Here is a 16,942-nt window from a genome sequence, read left to right as displayed (position 1 = left end):
CCGCAGATAAGACTAGAATAGAGAGTTCTAGTTTTACCTTGAAAAACAGAACTCAAAATGTAGAAATTCCCTGGATATGGGAAGGGCTTTTAAGAGATGATAAGAAGCCACAAACATAAAAAGTGTCAACTAGGACCGGCATAAAATGATTAGGCCGGCAAAGCCTTGCAAAGCAGCAGGGGGCCAGTGTTTACAAGGAGACTTCTGTTCATGATTGGAACAGAAAACAACCATAAAAGGATTTTTCTGTAACAAAAGAAAGTCTTGCAGGAAGCACTCAATCTGTGATTTTTGTTTCTCCCACCAAATGCAAGGAGAGATTCAAGGTCTCTCCCTCTCACCTTAGCTTTGGCAGGTTTTCCCAGAAACTTTACAGATGTTATTAGCATACTGGAAGACAGTCATATCTCCACCTTGACACAGATTTGGAAAAGAGTAGGCAGGAAAAAAAAAAATGAAAGCAATTTAAATGCAGTTCTTTAAATTTGTGTGGTGCCAAGCAAAAGATCTCCATACCAGACTAAGTAACCACAGATGGAGGGACTGAGAACTCTATCATCAGTAGGTCCCATCAGTTGGGAGTGCTATCGACCAGCACAAAAGTAGATCAGCACAAGGCACAGAATCAGACCAATATAGGAAGAAATTCTGGGACTGAACTAGGACAGTGACATTACCTTAGCCAAAATTATCTAAGGCAGAAATGTTCAATCGATTTTACCTTACGTACCAAGATCTGTGAGTTGGTTGTGGCTATCTCAGTTACCTTGTTAAAGACTACCAAGAAAAATGTCCTTCTGTAAACCCGTTTTCACATGGTTGATACTTACAATTTTGTATTCTACCTTTTTCCTCATTCACTGAATCAAAAACGTCTTTCCATGTTGTTTAATCTTGTTAGTTATTCCTTTTAACACTTGCATAGTATTCCACCAGCTGATGAACTCTAATTTACTCAACCATTTTCCATCATTTCATACTAGGATTAGTTCTAATAATTTGAGAAAGGCAACTGGAATTTTATAAATGAGTTCTTTCTGTTATTCTATAGAGATTAGCACAGAAATAGTACCTGAGCTCTTCACAGACACCTTGGGACTGTAGAGATTCTGCAAGTACTTTTAAAGGAAAAGTGGCTTTATAAGAAATCAGGCTCCACATTTTCTTGGAAACTTTAAGCAAAAAGACTTTAGGAAGTCCTGACATATGTTCCCAAGGTGGCAGCTACATTCTACAATAAGATCTCTCTTCCTGAACTGAGTATCTCTAAGATATCCTTGGGGAAAGACCTCTAATGGGGCTGGCTCCCATCTGAAGTTCTGAAAACCACTCACCTTGAAAGCTCAATCTTCGGAGTCTGGAAAATTAGTGGCGAGAATGCAGAAAGCTGCTCAGCCTGTTGTGGGTTTTGAGATAAAACCTCAATTTCCATAATCGTCATAAAGAGCAGAACAGTCTTTCTGCCCCAAAATATATTCAATATGAATTGTGAAGTGTCTTAGGAAGAATTTGCATGCAAGGAACAGAATTCCACTTAGCTCAAATAAAAGGAGGGTTGATTGAAAGGCAGAGGTTATTATGGGGTCACAATAAGCCAATGCTGGAAATAGAGCTGCTGGGCATTATAGGACCAAGAAAGGGATTATGCAGATTTTATTTCTGTCTCTCTCTCCTGTGCCTTTCAAGGTACATGGCTTCTCTATTTGACTCTGGGCATCTGTCTGCCCCATCTTTGTGCTCTTTTGCTCGTAGACTGGCTTTTTCTGCTGACTCATGGTTTCTCAGCTTCCCTTCACTGTGGCTCACATGAGGTTTCAGCCTGCTGTGGCAGGCCAATGGGCATGACCTTGCAGCTTGGCTCCACACAGCTAAATGACTCAGCCTCTTTGTCCCTATTCCAAATTCCTGGGAGAGAATTCAAGCAACCTGGCTTGAGTCAGATGTCTACTCCTGGGTCAGTAACTGACACTGGTGGGGCACAGTCACATGGCAGGTAGTACTCTCCCTTTTAAGTTAGGAGTGGAGCATATCCAAGGCAGCATATGGATAGGGAGGAGGGAATGTTTGACATCTCTGAAGCAGATATGGGGCTGAGAGAAGCATGCATGGTTGTGATTAAAAAAAAAGAAGAAGAAGAAGAAGAAAAAGAGCATGTGCAACAAGAGCAAAACTCCATCTAAAAAAAACAATTCAACAATATGAAAAGGGATAAAGCGGAAAGTGAAAACTTCCCGTAATTTCATTCCCAGAGGCCACAATTATTAGTTGTATATGTTTTTTTCATATCAGATGGGTAATATGCTGATGCTGTAATGAGGTTCGAGGATGGCACATCTCATGCATGTGCGTGATTACCCAATCGTCATGTTCATGAACCACAAAAGGATCTATATGTATTCTTTCAGATGCATATTAAACACACGCACATGCAAATATATATAGATGTGTGTGTATACATATATGTATGTACTCCAAATATACTCTTTATATTACGTAATATATACTCTATATGTTTAACAAAAATGGGTCATATTATCCACTCTTTTCTGTGCCTTGCTTTTTTTTTTTTTTTTTTTTGAGACAGAGTCTTGGTCTGTCACCAGGTGCCAGGTTAGAGTGCAGTGGCGCGATCTAGGCTCACTGCAACCTCCACCTCCCGGGTTCAAGCAATTCTTCTGCCTCAGCCTCCCAAGTAGCTGGGACTACAGGTGTGTGCCACCATGCCTGGCTAATTTTTGTATTTTTAGTAGAGACAGGGTTTCACCATGTTACGCAGGCTGATCTTGAGCTCCTGACCTCAAGTGATCCACTTGCCTCTATCTCCCAAAGTGCTGGGATTACAGGCATGAGTTACTGTGCCTGGCTTTGTTTTTTTTCTCTACAACTTGTCATATATATCTTGCATACTGATCCATCTCATTCTTCATATATATATATATATATATATATATATATATATGTGTGTGTGTGTATATGTGTGTGTGGTTCATGAACATGAACATATATATATATATATATGTTTTTGAGACAGTTTTGCTCTTGTTGCCCAGGCTGGAGTGTAATGGCACAATCTCAGCTCACCAAAACCTCCATCTCCTGGGTTCAAGTGATTCTCCTGCCTCAGCCTCCCCAGTAGCTGGGATTACAGGCATGTGCCACCACACCAGCTCATTTTGTATTTTTAGTAGAGACAGTGTTTCTCCATGTTGATCAGGCCAGTCTCCAACTGCCAACCTCAGGTGATCCACCTGCCTTGGCCTCCCAAAGTGCTGGGATTACAGGTATAAGCCACCGCACCCAGCCTTCATTATTGATAATTTTTATAATAGTCTCTCAGTATTCTTTTGTACCATAATCTCTACCCTCCACTGAAGGGCATGTATAACGTTCTAAGTTTTTCTTAAATACTAAAATACTGCAGTAAACATATATGTACATATATGCCAGTGCATGTTCTGATTATTTCCTTAGGATAAATTCATGTATATAAAATAACTGGTTTAAAGCTTATGCACATTAAAAATACTAAAACATAATGCCCAATAGTACACCAAAAATCATGTCACCTTCCTCTCTTAGCAAGTTTCCTTCAATTACCTTTATTTTTCATTGTTGCCAATCTGATAGTTCAAAAAAAATTAGTACCTCACATGATTGTGCTAATTTGCATGTCTTTGAATATTAGTGAAGATGAGTATCTTTTCAAGTGTTTATTAGTCATTTGGTTTTCTTCTTCTACAAATTGTTTGAAATTATGTGTCTGTACTACTCAATCTGTTTAATCCCCCATCCCATATATATGCACATTTGGTTGAGAGTATCGGGGCAGGTATGTGACAGGAGCTGGGCCAATAAATTTGCTCTCCTAGGAATCTGGGTTGGAGAATAGGGCACATCTAGTCTGCTGCATTTAAGCCAGGAAATCATGCTGTCTGGGTCAACCATTTTTTATCATGTGCATGATAAAGAAGAGAAAGTAGGTCTGCAGAATGAAAAGAAACAGGGATACCTTGGAAGCAGAAGAGATAAGGGCTTGTGGCCTTGATCACGTCTTTTCTCCGGGCCTTTGAGAAAGTTCTGTATCCTTAAGCTAGTTTGATTGGATTTCTGTTCAGATAAGCAGTATCACAATTTCTCTCCATAGGAATATTAGGGTAGGGAAGGAGGAGATGGTTTTGAAAGAATATTCTTATCTTTATTTTCCTCTTTCCTCGTTCCTAAGAAGCCTAAATAAACCCCAAGAAATCTGTGATTCCCAAGCTTTGAGGGAAGCCGAAGCAAAAAACTGCACAAGGGACCAAATACGTCTTCACTGTACGAGTCCTTCAACTTGTTCTTCTAGCATTCCCCCATCTGATCAGTTGCCACTCAGCTCCCTGTCAGCTAGATGTCAATACTGCAGTGTTACCATGGTAATGGCTCTGTTTATCGACCACTCACTCTGTACATGCTAAGTGCTTTGCATACATTAATTATTTAAACAAAGTGCATATATTATTGCTCAATTTGACAAAAGAGGAAATGATGGCTTAGTTTATTAAGTTGCTCGAAAACACTCAGTTAGAAAGCAGAGAAGCTGGTTTTCGGTTTCTGCCATCTGATTCTGCTATACTTCTTGCTCCGGGCCAGCTTGGTGACTGCAGTCCAGAACTTAGGACACACTGACTTCTAGGGCAGAATTGTGGTCTCCAAGATCACGGCTCCAGGCCCCCTCTGACTGCCACCTTCAGATCCTTGTCTTTCTTAGAACAGGAAGTGCACTAATAGCCTAGCAGCTAGCACACATCTGGCCACAGGCAGCACAGCCTCATTGCCCATTTCCAGTGTGAGGTTTATCCAGGACCCGTTGTTGAATAAGCAAGCTCTGACGGTTGTGCAAGCTATGTCCTGAAGATGGGCTGGGCTTAACAAAGGTGTCCTCACTCTCCTCTCTACACTGGACTTACGTTAGACACAGGCTTTTCACTCACTCTGTGGTCTATGACCTTTATGATAAAGATAGCCAACACTTAGGTAGAGTTGGTCATTCAAAGCCCTCTACGAATACTAGCTCATTTGCTCCTCATAACAGCCCTTAGAGTTAGATACCATTAGCATTGCTGTTTGGGAGGCCAAGGCAAGATGATTGCTTGAGGCTAGGAGTTCGAATCCCACCTGTGGAATATAGCATGACCCTGTTTCTACAAAAAATTAAAAAATTAGCTGGGCATGGTGGCATGTGCCTGCAGTTCCAGTTACTTGAGAGGCCTAGATGGGAAGATCACTTGAGCCCAGGAGTTTGAGGCTGCAGTGAGCTCTGATTGTGCCACTGCACTCCAACCTGGATGATATGGATGATAGAGTTTCTGAATAAAAAAGTAAATACATAAATAACCATCCCTGTTTCAATGGAGGCATAGACTGGTTAAGTGACATGCTCAAGGTGACACAGCTAGTGAACAGCAGCCAGGATTTCAACCCAAGTATCAGATACTCCCTTGAGTAGTTGATGAACTCTAAGACTTACTCCTCAGAAAAATGCACGTATTTGTGATTTTGTATAGTGTCAGGGTTTCATCTCAAGGAATCCTCCTATGGTAGATCAAGCACTTTTCATAGGAGGGCTCAGAAAACTCAGATGTCCTCAGGGGCCAGGCAGAAATATTAATGAGTGAAGGGACTAGATGTGAAGAAAGACAGTGGGCCTGCAGAGTTTTCTCTTCACAAAAGCACTCTGATGAGAACAACCAACCAAAGCAAATCCCCTGGACTGGACCAAGAAAACTCACTTGTAGGCTGACCTCAATCAAGTATTATACAATCAGTTTGCACTTCTATTAGAACACAGCATAGGCCCTTATTTGCTGTAGACTCCTAACAGGGCTGTCTGGTGATCCTAATATTCTGGTGTGTTGAACTGTTCTCCCAGCTCAGGGTGGACCTGCAGCTTATTCCAGGCAGACTCCCCTGCTAGAGGTCTAGACTTGATCCCCACTTGACTTTCACCGAACTTCTAGGTATCCAGGACCCCAGCTACTCTTCCTCAGGCTTCTGACGGGCTAAGGATATTTTGAAAGTGAAGTTGTTTAGGTTGCATAAAGCAAATGGTGTTACTCCTGCAGACAGTCATGAGCATGGAGAGGGGATGGCTGGCTCTCAGAGACTCCGGGATTTAGGCAATGGCTGTACCCAGCTCCCAGATGGCTCCTGGACTCTGGAAGATGGCCCACTGTAGCTGAGATGTGCCTGGTTTCTGTCTTCTGGCCTCTTCAGCCCAGCCCTCTCTTTTTTGATCCCCTAATCTCCCTCCTGTCTTTGTTCTTCCCTACACCCACTCTCAGGAAGTTAGAAATATTTTTCTAGTCCTGGGAAAGCTGCCCTCTCTCACTGCTGCTATTTTTTCTCAGTGGCACTTGCTCCATTTTGTTATTACTGCCTCAAAGCACTTGGCATAATTTGCTTAATAGGTTTAGGCTTTTGGGAAACAAAAAAGCTAGAAACCATTTCTGCTTCCCATTTGGTAATGTTCCTCCTCCGAAGCAATAAATCACGTGCTCGAATGTGATGCAAGGATTACCTGCTTGAATGGAAGGGAGTGGGGGAGAAAAAGAAGGGTGGAAATACTGAGAGAAAAGTTACCATTAATTATTAAAAATATTATTCTACCACGTATCCATCTTAAGATGTTTTTACATTTTTCTTTTCTTTTAAATTCTTTTTTTCTTTTAAATTATAAAATAGCTTTATTTGACAAATTATAATTGTATATAATGATGGGGTTATGTTATGATATAGGTATATAACGTGGAATCACTAAGGTAAGCTAATTAACATATCATTCATCTTAAATACTTACCATTTATTTCTCCTAACTGCAACTTTGTACCCAAGACCCCTTTACATTCTTTTTACTTTATTTATTTATTTATTTATTTATTTATTTATTTGGGACAGGGTCTTGCTCTGTCACTCATGCTGGAGGGCAATGATGTGATCATGGGTCACTCAGCCTTGACATCCCGGGCTCTAATGATCCTCTCACCTCATCCTCCCCAGTAGCTGGGACCACAGGCGTGTGCTACCATGCCCAGCTAATTTTTGCACTTTTGGTAGAAACAGGGTTTTGCCATGTTGCCCAGGCTGATTTTGAATTCCTGGGCTCAGGCTATCCTCCTGCCTTGGCCTCCCAAAGCATTAGCATTATAGGTGTGACGACCATACCCAATCCCCTTTATATTCTTGATGACCCCAAAAAACTTGTTTATGTGGGCTATGTGTATTGATGTTTATTGTTTTAGAAATTAAGATGGATAAATCTTTAAAGTATTTACTAATTCATTTGAAAATAACAATAAACCCATGACATGTTAACAAGAATTACTTTAAAAAACCTATGTTTCCTAAAGCAAATAAACAAACAAAAAAGGGTTCACTTAGAATAATGGTATCATGTATGTTTCTGCAAGTCTTTTAAATGTCCAGCATAAGAGAAGACAGTTGGATTCGCATATGTGGTTTTGTACTCAATGTGTTGTAATATCACATATCACGTAGTTCCTGAAAAACCCAAAAAACTGGTGAGCAAAAGAGAGTGAAAGACACAAATGACATGTTAGTATTTGCTGAAAATACCTTTACCCAGATAAAGGATTACACCTTGATAACTATTCTTTCAGATCATGATGTATACGCAGAGTCTAGAGGGCTAGTCCTGGCAGAAAACATACATAGTCATCATCTTAAGGAGGTAATGCATAGTCAAGGGCACTGATTTTGGAAGCAGACACTTCCAGGTTTGAAGCCCAGCTCCACAACTTCCTGTAGAGTGGCCTTGGGAAGGTCACTGAACTTTCCCAAATTCCAGATCTCCTACCTACAAATGGAAAATAGTACTTACCTTACTGAGTTTTTGAAAGGTAATGTAGTGTTTTCCAAACTTCCTTAGTCATAACATCTGCCAAATCCGTATAGGACCTATACTGTTATCCTCTTGGTGTTTTCCTTTTGCTCACTTTTTAAACTTCAATAAATATTTTAAAAGAAAATTTTATATCACTGCTATAAGTGCAAAACTACTTGCCCTAAATTGAAGGTGCAATGAAAATTAAAGTGTTAAGCCTAAGGCCTGCCCTCCTTTTATAACAAAAGGAAGTAAGTCGATGTTAGGAAGTCATTCAGGACCTGCACCAAAGGGAGACTCTCTACCAGACGTAATCAGGATTCAGAGGTTTGAAGCAGGAGCGGCTTTCCCAATATGTGACGCAATTTGATTTCCACCTAGCCCATGTACCACTAAGCCATCAACTACCTGAAGCCATTTCCTGTATCACCCTACACTTAGGAGACAGTGAGATCATGCATGTAAGCACTTAGCTCAATACCTGGCACACTGCCATGTAGCTTTTGTTATGTTTTCTAATTCTTCCTTTTCTTTTCCCACAGGGGTTAAATGAGTCACCTAAGTGCGCAGTTATTAGGTGAACTATGACTATAATGTGGTCTTATATCCCCTTGTGGGTAAGAGCATGGACTCTAGAACTGGGCTTTACCACTTGAGAGCTGTGTGACCTTGGGCAAGGGACTCGACCTCTCTGTGCCTCAGTTTTCTAATCAGTAAAAAAAGTTATTGTTTACAGGGGAATCCCACCATGGCCCAGGTATGTCCTCAGTTTATCCTAATAAAAATCCTTAGATGGTCATAGTGTTAATCCCATTTTACTATTGAATTCGTGCCTAAGTCACACAGTCTTAAATGGATCAGAGTTGGGACTCTTAATTTCTTTTTTTTTTGAGACAGTCTCGCTCTGTCACCCAGGCAGAAACCCGCAATTACTTTTGCACCAACCTAACAGATAAAAGAATTTGCAATTGTGTTTTTTACACGAGAACAAGATTCTTTTTTTTTTTTCTTTTATGTTCATATACATATTTTCACTGATGGATGAAGTGATAGAGTATGATTAACTCCTTTTTTCTACAGTTTTTTATTTTTCCTGGTATTAATGATTCTGAATGTTCTTGATAATCTTTAGGAAGAGTCAGATACTGATCTGGCTTGAGTAGTTAACAGGTAATCTTGTCTTGGGCTGGATTGTACTAGGTGACCTCTTGAAATCACTGGCAAATATATGATTCTGATTCTCTGTGATCTACCCAGTTGACTCAAAATAATGACCATATCCAAAATTATGAAAACTGATAATTCAGCCACCATCATATCTACAACAGAAAGTCCTTTTTTTTTTTTTTTTTTTTTGAGATGGAGTTTTGCTCCTGTTGCCCAGGCTGGAGTGTAATGGCGCAATCTTGGCTCACCTCAACCTCTGCCTCCCAGATTCAAGCAATTCTCCTGCCTCAACCTCCCGAGAAGCTGGGATTACAGGTATTCACCACCATACCTGGCTAATTTTGTATTTTTAGTAGAGATGGGGTTTCTCTGTGTTGGTCATGTTGGTCTCGAACTCCCAACCTCAGGTGATCTGCCTGCCTCAGCCTCCTACAGTGCTGGGATTACAGGAGTGAGCCACTGCACCTGGAAACAATAACTTTTATTAGGTTGGTGCAAAAGTAATTGCAGGTTTTGCCATATTTCCCCCACATATCGTCAATCTAGGCTGTAACTCACCCATTTAAGCAGGATTAAAGTGAGGCACACCCTAAAACCCAACTGCACTGATTGGGAACTTTAGACATTATCTGAGTTCCCTCTTTTGCACTCTCTCTAGTGTTATTTGTGTACATTTCTTCTCCATTAGACTATAAGCGTTAAGGGAGGCTTCTTCATCTTGCTAGACTCCATGTTGTCAAACAGTGTCTTAGACATAGCAGACTCTTAGTGCATGGTTGTTTAACCAAGAAAGACTACTCTAGGTGTTCAAAATAGTTTTTGCGCACACCCCAATCTCATCTTTTATGTCACTATCATATTCTAAAATAAACTGCCAATACATGTGTAATGAACCCAATCACTATTATCTTCTGTTGTAACCTAAAAGACACCATAGGTTTCAGAAGTTAGAAATCAGGCCATAATCCTGACAGTCACTGCTCTTGTACTGCTTGCTTATCAGAGAGCATTTGACTGGGCTGGCTGATTTTCTTTTCAATGAATACCCATGACCTTTCTTTCAGAAGGGCTGTGAATTTTTAAACTGACAATTGTGCATGACCCAAACAGTAAATGATGAGCTTCCAATTAGAATTGGAATGTCAGCTGGAGAATGGCTGGGAATATTAGGTTGACAATTTTGAGTCTGAACTCCCATTCTTCATGTAAGAAGCCTTTGAAACACAATAGAAAATAATAAGAAACGTCCTAGAAAGGCAGTCAGAGGTGAGAATTAAACTCATCAGCCAGGAGTAAGACAAAATTGATTGAAGGTCATTGGCAGCATTCTGCTTGGACGTGTATGTGGTGGTGGGAGGAGAGGCAGTTGTCTCAGAAACTGGACCCCAGCAGCTGTAATTGGCCACTTGGCAATCTAACAGACAATGCACTTTTGGGATTATTCCACTTCTTCAGGCTTGGGGAGATTTTGGAGTTTTCCTTAGCATGATAATAATTGACATAGCTTACTAAGGGTTTACCTTGCAGTAGACAGTATCGTATGGTGTACTGGCTTTTAGTTTCCAGATTGTTGGTAACTTGGATGACTTTTTTTCTCCAACAAAAACATTATATTTTATTTTTCCAAATTATTATGATAAATGAAACTTTTCAAAAAGAATTTTCAGGCCGGGCATGGTGGCTCACGCCTGCAATCCTAGCACTTTGGGAGGCCAAGGCGGGCGGATCACCTGAGGTCAAGAGTTTGAGACCAGCCTGACCAACATGGTGAAACTCTGTCTCTACTAAAAATACAAAAATTAGCTGGGTGTGGTGGCGCATGCCTGTAATCCCAGCTACTCAAGAGGCTGAGGCAGGTGAATAGCTTGAACCCAGGAGGCAGAGGTTGCCGTTAACCAAGATCGCACTATTGCACTCCAGCCCGGGCAACAGAGCAAGACTCTATCTTTAAAAAAAAAAGAAAAGAAAAGAAAATTCTTTTTCTTTTCTTTTTATTTATTTATTTATAAAGATGGGGTTTCACCATGATGGCCAGGCTGGTCTTGACTCCTGACCTCAGGTTATCCACCCACCTCAGCCTCCCAAAGTGCTAGGATTACAGGCGTGAGCCACCGCGCACGGCTCAAGAAAAAGAATTTCAGACAAACGTGTAAGCTTCTTTAAAGGCAGGAATGTCTTATTTCCACCCACTCCATGACCCCACTGCTCAGAGGCAAAACCTTACTAGGAGTGTGAACTATCTTCTTTAATTACAAGATGGGGACAATTTCTTGTATTCATCTGGCCATAATGAATAACAAACGGTGGGACACAAGTTTCAGATGAAATCTAGCAATTTCTTGAGTACTCGATAAAGCCCTAATGTTAACACAAGCCCTGCCCAATAATTAGTCCCAAGGTGATGCTTGTTATCAGTGGGTGGGGTTAGAAAAGCTGCTCCGGGGGCAAGAGTTGAGTCTCTTTTCTCATTCACACCGCACACCTGGCGAACACTTATAACAATGGGCTTGCAGAGGAAGCCCAAAATATTGGGGAAGTGCAGGCATCATCTCATTCTCTCAAAAAGCCTCATCAGAGAAGGTTCGTGGTGGCATCATGGAACCACAGGACAAAAGGCCCAAGAGGGAACGAGAGCCTGATGCAGACAGTGACACCAATTCTGAGTCAGGCATGGACTTAAGTGAGACAACGGAACTGACACCTGCAGGAGAAGGTGTGAAGGAATTCTAAAACGAAATGAGGAGGTGGGGCTAGGGACAACCTTCAGGGGCTTGAGGTCCCCCACCAATGGGGAGATAGTGTGTTAAGCTTTTCATTATTCATCAAATGTTTACTGTTAAGTTTATACCTGGCACTCTGCAGTGAATGGATGGTCCAAAGTATTTCGTGTAAATTAACTTTCCAAACAACTGAAACTTAAAATTATCTTAAATATCTTCTATGGGATATTTTCTAATATCATGTTTGTCACACATTTTCTGAACTGCACACTAAACATAGTTTTCTTGATGACTCATGGTCACTGTTATGCTTCTTACTTAGGGTTGCCAGATAAATATAGGACACCAGTAAAATCTGGATTTCAGCTAAATACATGCAATATTTGTGACTTTTTAAAAAATAGAGATAGGGTCTCACTATATTGCCCAGGCCGGTCTCAAACTCCTGACACAAGCAGTCCTCTCACTTTAGTCTCCCAAAGCATTGGGGTTACAGGCATGAACCACTACCTCTAGCCTGTGACATTTATACTAACAAATTATTCCTTGTTTATATGAAATTCAAACTGAATTTGAATTTGGGCATCTTATATTTTTATTTGTTAAATCTGGCAACCCTACCACTGTTTTTTAATGTGTATATATATATGATGTTACAATACTACAAGGGAGCCTCAGCTGTAATTGAGCTGTGGTAGGGCTAATTGTCTTGACAGGTAGGTGTTTCAATGTTGTGTTTTTGAATTCTGTGGTTATTTTCGACAGTCTCTTTTATTGCTATCCAGTGACTGTATTGCTTGTTGTAGCCAGTATATAGCATCTTTACTTTACTTTGCTCTTCCCTAGTAGATTCTTCCAGTTGGTTTGGGCTGGAAAATAAGATCCTCAAGCATATTTGAATTTTCTGTAAAGTAAGAGTAAATAGTTTTTGAAGAAGGGTGCAGGTACTTGAGGGCACATACTTAAGTATGCAAATTTTAAAATAGGACTTCATAAAATCTTATTGTGGCTGCCAGAGACTATCCTGTAATTTCTTTTCTTTTCTTTTTTTTTTTTTTTGGAGATGGAGTTTCACTCTTGTTACCCAGGCTGGAGTACAATGGCGTGATGTTGGCTCACTGCAACCTCCGCCTCCTGGGTTCAGGCAATTCTCCTACCTCAGCCTCCTGAGTAGCTGGGACTACAGATGTGCACCACCACACCCAGCTAATTTTTGTATTTTTAGTAGAGACGGGGTTTCACCATGTTGATCAGGATGGTCTCGATCTCTTGATCTCGTGATCCACCCGCCTCGGCCTCCCAAAGCCTATAATTTCTTTTCAGTGTTCCTCAGGCTAAGTGAATCATGGTTTATTTCCTGGTGTGCATAAGGCCCTGTATAAGAACTTGGTTGCTGATGGAGAACAGATAAAAGCTCTAATATTAGGTTGGCACGAAAGTAATTAAAAGTAATGGCAAAACCCGTAATTACTTTTGCACCAACCTAACAGATAAAAGAATTTGCAATTGTGTTTTTTATATGAGAACAAGATTCTGAATGTTCTTGATAATCTTTAGGAAGAGTCAGATACTGATCTGGCTTGAGTAGTTAACAGGTAATCTTGTCTTGGGCTGGATTGTACTAGGTGACCTCTTGAAATCATTGGCAAATATATGGTTCTGATTACTCTGTGATCTACCCAATTGACTCAAAATAATGACCATATCCAAAATTATGAAAACTGATAATTTAGCCACCATCATATCTACAACAGAAAGTACTTTGTATTCCAAATATGGTGCTTAGATGAGGTTTGGGCCAGCCTGGAAAATTTTATGCAAAAGTAATTACAATGTCTATTCTTCCCTAACCACACTCATTTACACAATGATTAAACAATTTTTCTGCCCTAGACAATCCTTGTTCTGAATATAGATTTGAAGTGCCTTCTGAATTAGAACTGCCGTTCCTAATGCTGAGCCTATGATTATTCAAATTGAGCATGAAAAGTCAGCAAACACCTCCCCACACCTTATATATTTGCATTTATCTTTATTTGACATCAGAAAAAGTTGTTTGAAAATGATTTAACATATGCAGACGATCTTCAGGCTCAGGATGACGAGGTCTTGTGTTACCCAGCTATGTCTACTTTTATTGGCTTTAGTCAAAGAATGACTCATCAGAATCAGATCCTGGAGAATATTTTGGGAGGTGTTAGGAAAGCCTAATACCAAGCAAGACCAGTATCTTGGTAAAATAGTTTAATTTTCTCCAGAGGCTTCTGAGATTGTACAAATCAGAAAATACTTGCTAGGTCATGGTAAAACTATTCTAAATATTTTAAGCCTTTAAAACTTGTTACAGGCTTTTTAGTTACAATAAGAGCCATTCTGGTCTACGTAGGTCACTGGAGCCATTAGCTGTATTATATATTTAGATTAATGTGGCCTGATTCGACTTACTAATGTGTTAAATATAGTTTTCTTTCTCCTATTTCTTCTTTCCTTTTTAATTATTAAAAAAATTTTTTTTGTAGATATGGGGGTCTTGCTAAATTGCCCAGGCTGGTCCCAAATTCTTGACCCTCTCCCTGCCTTGGCCTCCCAAAGTGCCGGGACTACAGGTATGAACCATTGCCCTCAGCTCTTTTTCCTCTTTATTACTTCCTTCCCCCCACCCCCTATCTTAAGATCTGCTGTCTTTTTCCTCTTGATCAACAAAATAAATTCACTTCTCAAGTATATTGTGGTAGCTTACACTTGTAATCCCAGCACTTTGGGAAACTGAGGTGGGAGGATGGCTTCAGGCCTGGAGTTCAAGATCAACCTGGCAATGATCTTGTAGAAACCCTGTCTCTACAAAAAATTTAAAAATTAGCTGGGCATGGTAGTGCAAGGTTGTAATCCTAGCTACTTGGGAGGCAGGAGGATCACTTGAGTGCAGGAGGTGGAGGCAGCAGTGAGCCTTGACTGTATCACTGCACTCCAGCCTAGGTGACAGAGGAAGTCCCTGTCTATAAAAAAATAAAAGTGAAGGCCAGGTACGGTGGCTTACACCTGTAATCCAGCACTTTGCAAGACCAAGGCAGGCGGATCACAAGGTCAGGAGTTTGAGAGTAGCCTGACCAACATGGTGAAACCCCATCTCTACTAAAAATACAAACAATTGGCCAGGCGTGGTGGCACACACCTGTAATCCCAGCTACTCAGGAGGCTGAGGCAGGAGAATCACTTGTACCCAGAAGGCAGAGGTTGCAGTGAGCCAAGATTGCACCACTGCACTCCAGCCTGGGTAACAAAGTGACCACCCCCCCAAAATAAAATAACTAAATACAAGTAAAACGTACTATGTCATGACTTATGGCTTTTAAGTATTTTTATTTTCAAGTTTAGCCTAAGAAATACTTTTGTGTGTTTTTTTTTTCAATAGTTTCCTTCTACTCTAAAAGGATTGGTATAGTATTTTAGTAGATCTATAAAGGAACAAGGATAATGTGGGCTACTGAGGACAGTGTTATTAAAAAAATGTTTAAGAAATATTCAGTTGACATTTACTGAAGTGTGCAAGGTATTATACTATTGGTAAGCATCTAACACAATGGCAGGAGAGGCAGATTCATGAACAGAATTTCATTGCAATGTGGTGAGGATAATGATGAAAATATGCAGATAGGTGTCTCTTTCTCTGTGAGGCTATAAAACTAATTTGCCTTTGAAATGCTGGGGAAGGCTTCCTTGAGAAGTTAATACTTGGCTTGATTCTTAAACTATAGGTAATCAGGCAAAAAGTGTGGAGCACAGAGCCTGAGAAAAGACACAGGTGAATAGGGAAGGGTCTCCCTTGTCGGTTTAGTTTCTGAAAAAGCCTCCTGAGTCATTGGTAGAAGGGGAGGCACCCCAGCCCTGTCACTATTTAATCCTGATAGCCTTTTGCAAATATGCTATGCAGTGGTGACCACACAGGCAGCTCTTGTGACTAAACTGTCAAGTTTACCAGATATCTTCCACCATCTTTAAGTACATCAAGACTTTGCTGGCAGGGTGCAGTGGCTCAGCCTGTAATGCTATTCCTAAGGCCAAGGTGGGAGGATTGCTTGAGGCCCCGACTTAGAGACCATCCTGGGCAACTTAGTGAGATCCCTGTCTCCACAATTAAACAAAACACTTTCCTCATTTTCTAGGCAGTCTGGTATATTTCAGATGATAGCCTGATAACCACAGTCCCCTCTGTATTAGTTTCTTACAACTGCCATAACAAAGTACCACAAACTGGATGCTTAAACTATAGAAATTTATTGTATCACAGTCTAGAGAATGGAACTCTGAGAAGGTATTTTCAGGGTTCTGAGGACTGTAAGGGAGAACAACTTCTTTCCTAGCTTCTGGTGGTTTGCTGGCAATCTTTGGCATTCCTTGGCTTGTAGAAGCATCACCCTAAACTGTTTTCATGTTAATGTTCATGTGGGTCCAAATTCCCTTGGATCCATGCCTGGGTCCAAATTCCCATCCTGACCTACTCTCCCCTTCACCCTGGACTTTTTTTTTTAATTTGAGACAAGGTCAGGCTGTGTCGCCCAAACTGGAGTGCAGGGGTGATTACAGCTCACTGTAGTGTCGACCTTCTGGGCTCAAGCAATACTTCCACCTCAGCCATCCAAGAAGCTGGGGCCACAGGTGTCCACCACCATGCCTAGTAAATTTTTTTATTTTTGTAGTGATGAGGTCTCTTATTATTGCCCAGGCTAGCCCCAATCTCCTGGCCTCAAGTGATCCTCCCACCTTGGCCTCCCAAAGTCCTGTGATTACAGGTTTGAGCCACCACACTTGGGCCAAATTTCCCTTTTTTGTAAGAATATCAGTCATATTAGATTAGGGACTCATCGTACTACATTTAGCTAATTATGTTTGAAATAACCTTCTTTCTTTTTTTTTTTTTTTTTAAATAAAGAGGGGGTTTCACCATGTTGGTCAGGCTGGTCTTGAACTCCCGACCTCATGTGATCTGCCCGCCTTGACCTCCAAAGTGCTTGGATTACAGGTGTGAGCCACCACACCTGGCCTGAAATAACCCTATTTCTAAATAAAGTCATATTTTAAGGTACTGGAGGTTACGACTTCATAAGAATTTTGAGGGAACACAATTCTCTCCAATATAGGGAATTTAACTCACAATATCCCATTTCCAATATAGGTT

The 16,942-nt window shown here is 40.7% G+C and overlaps 1 non-coding gene across 1 annotated transcript; it reads right to left on the bottom strand.

The window, feature by feature from the left end:
- Positions 1 to 2,283: 2,283 nt before the first annotated feature.
- Positions 2,284 to 2,387, bottom strand: LOC118153387 (small nucleolar RNA U13). Its single transcript, XR_004742625.1, has one exon. It is a non-coding gene; the product is annotated as a small nucleolar RNA U13 (small nucleolar RNA).
- Positions 2,388 to 16,942: the final 14,555 nt, after the last annotated feature.

Source organism: Callithrix jacchus, chromosome 4, assembly GCF_049354715.1.
Source record: "Callithrix jacchus isolate 240 chromosome 4, calJac240_pri, whole genome shotgun sequence".
In the NCBI taxonomy this organism is placed as follows: domain Eukaryota; kingdom Metazoa; phylum Chordata; class Mammalia; order Primates; family Cebidae; genus Callithrix; species Callithrix jacchus.
This window is presented reverse-complemented; position numbering and strand designations above follow the sequence as displayed.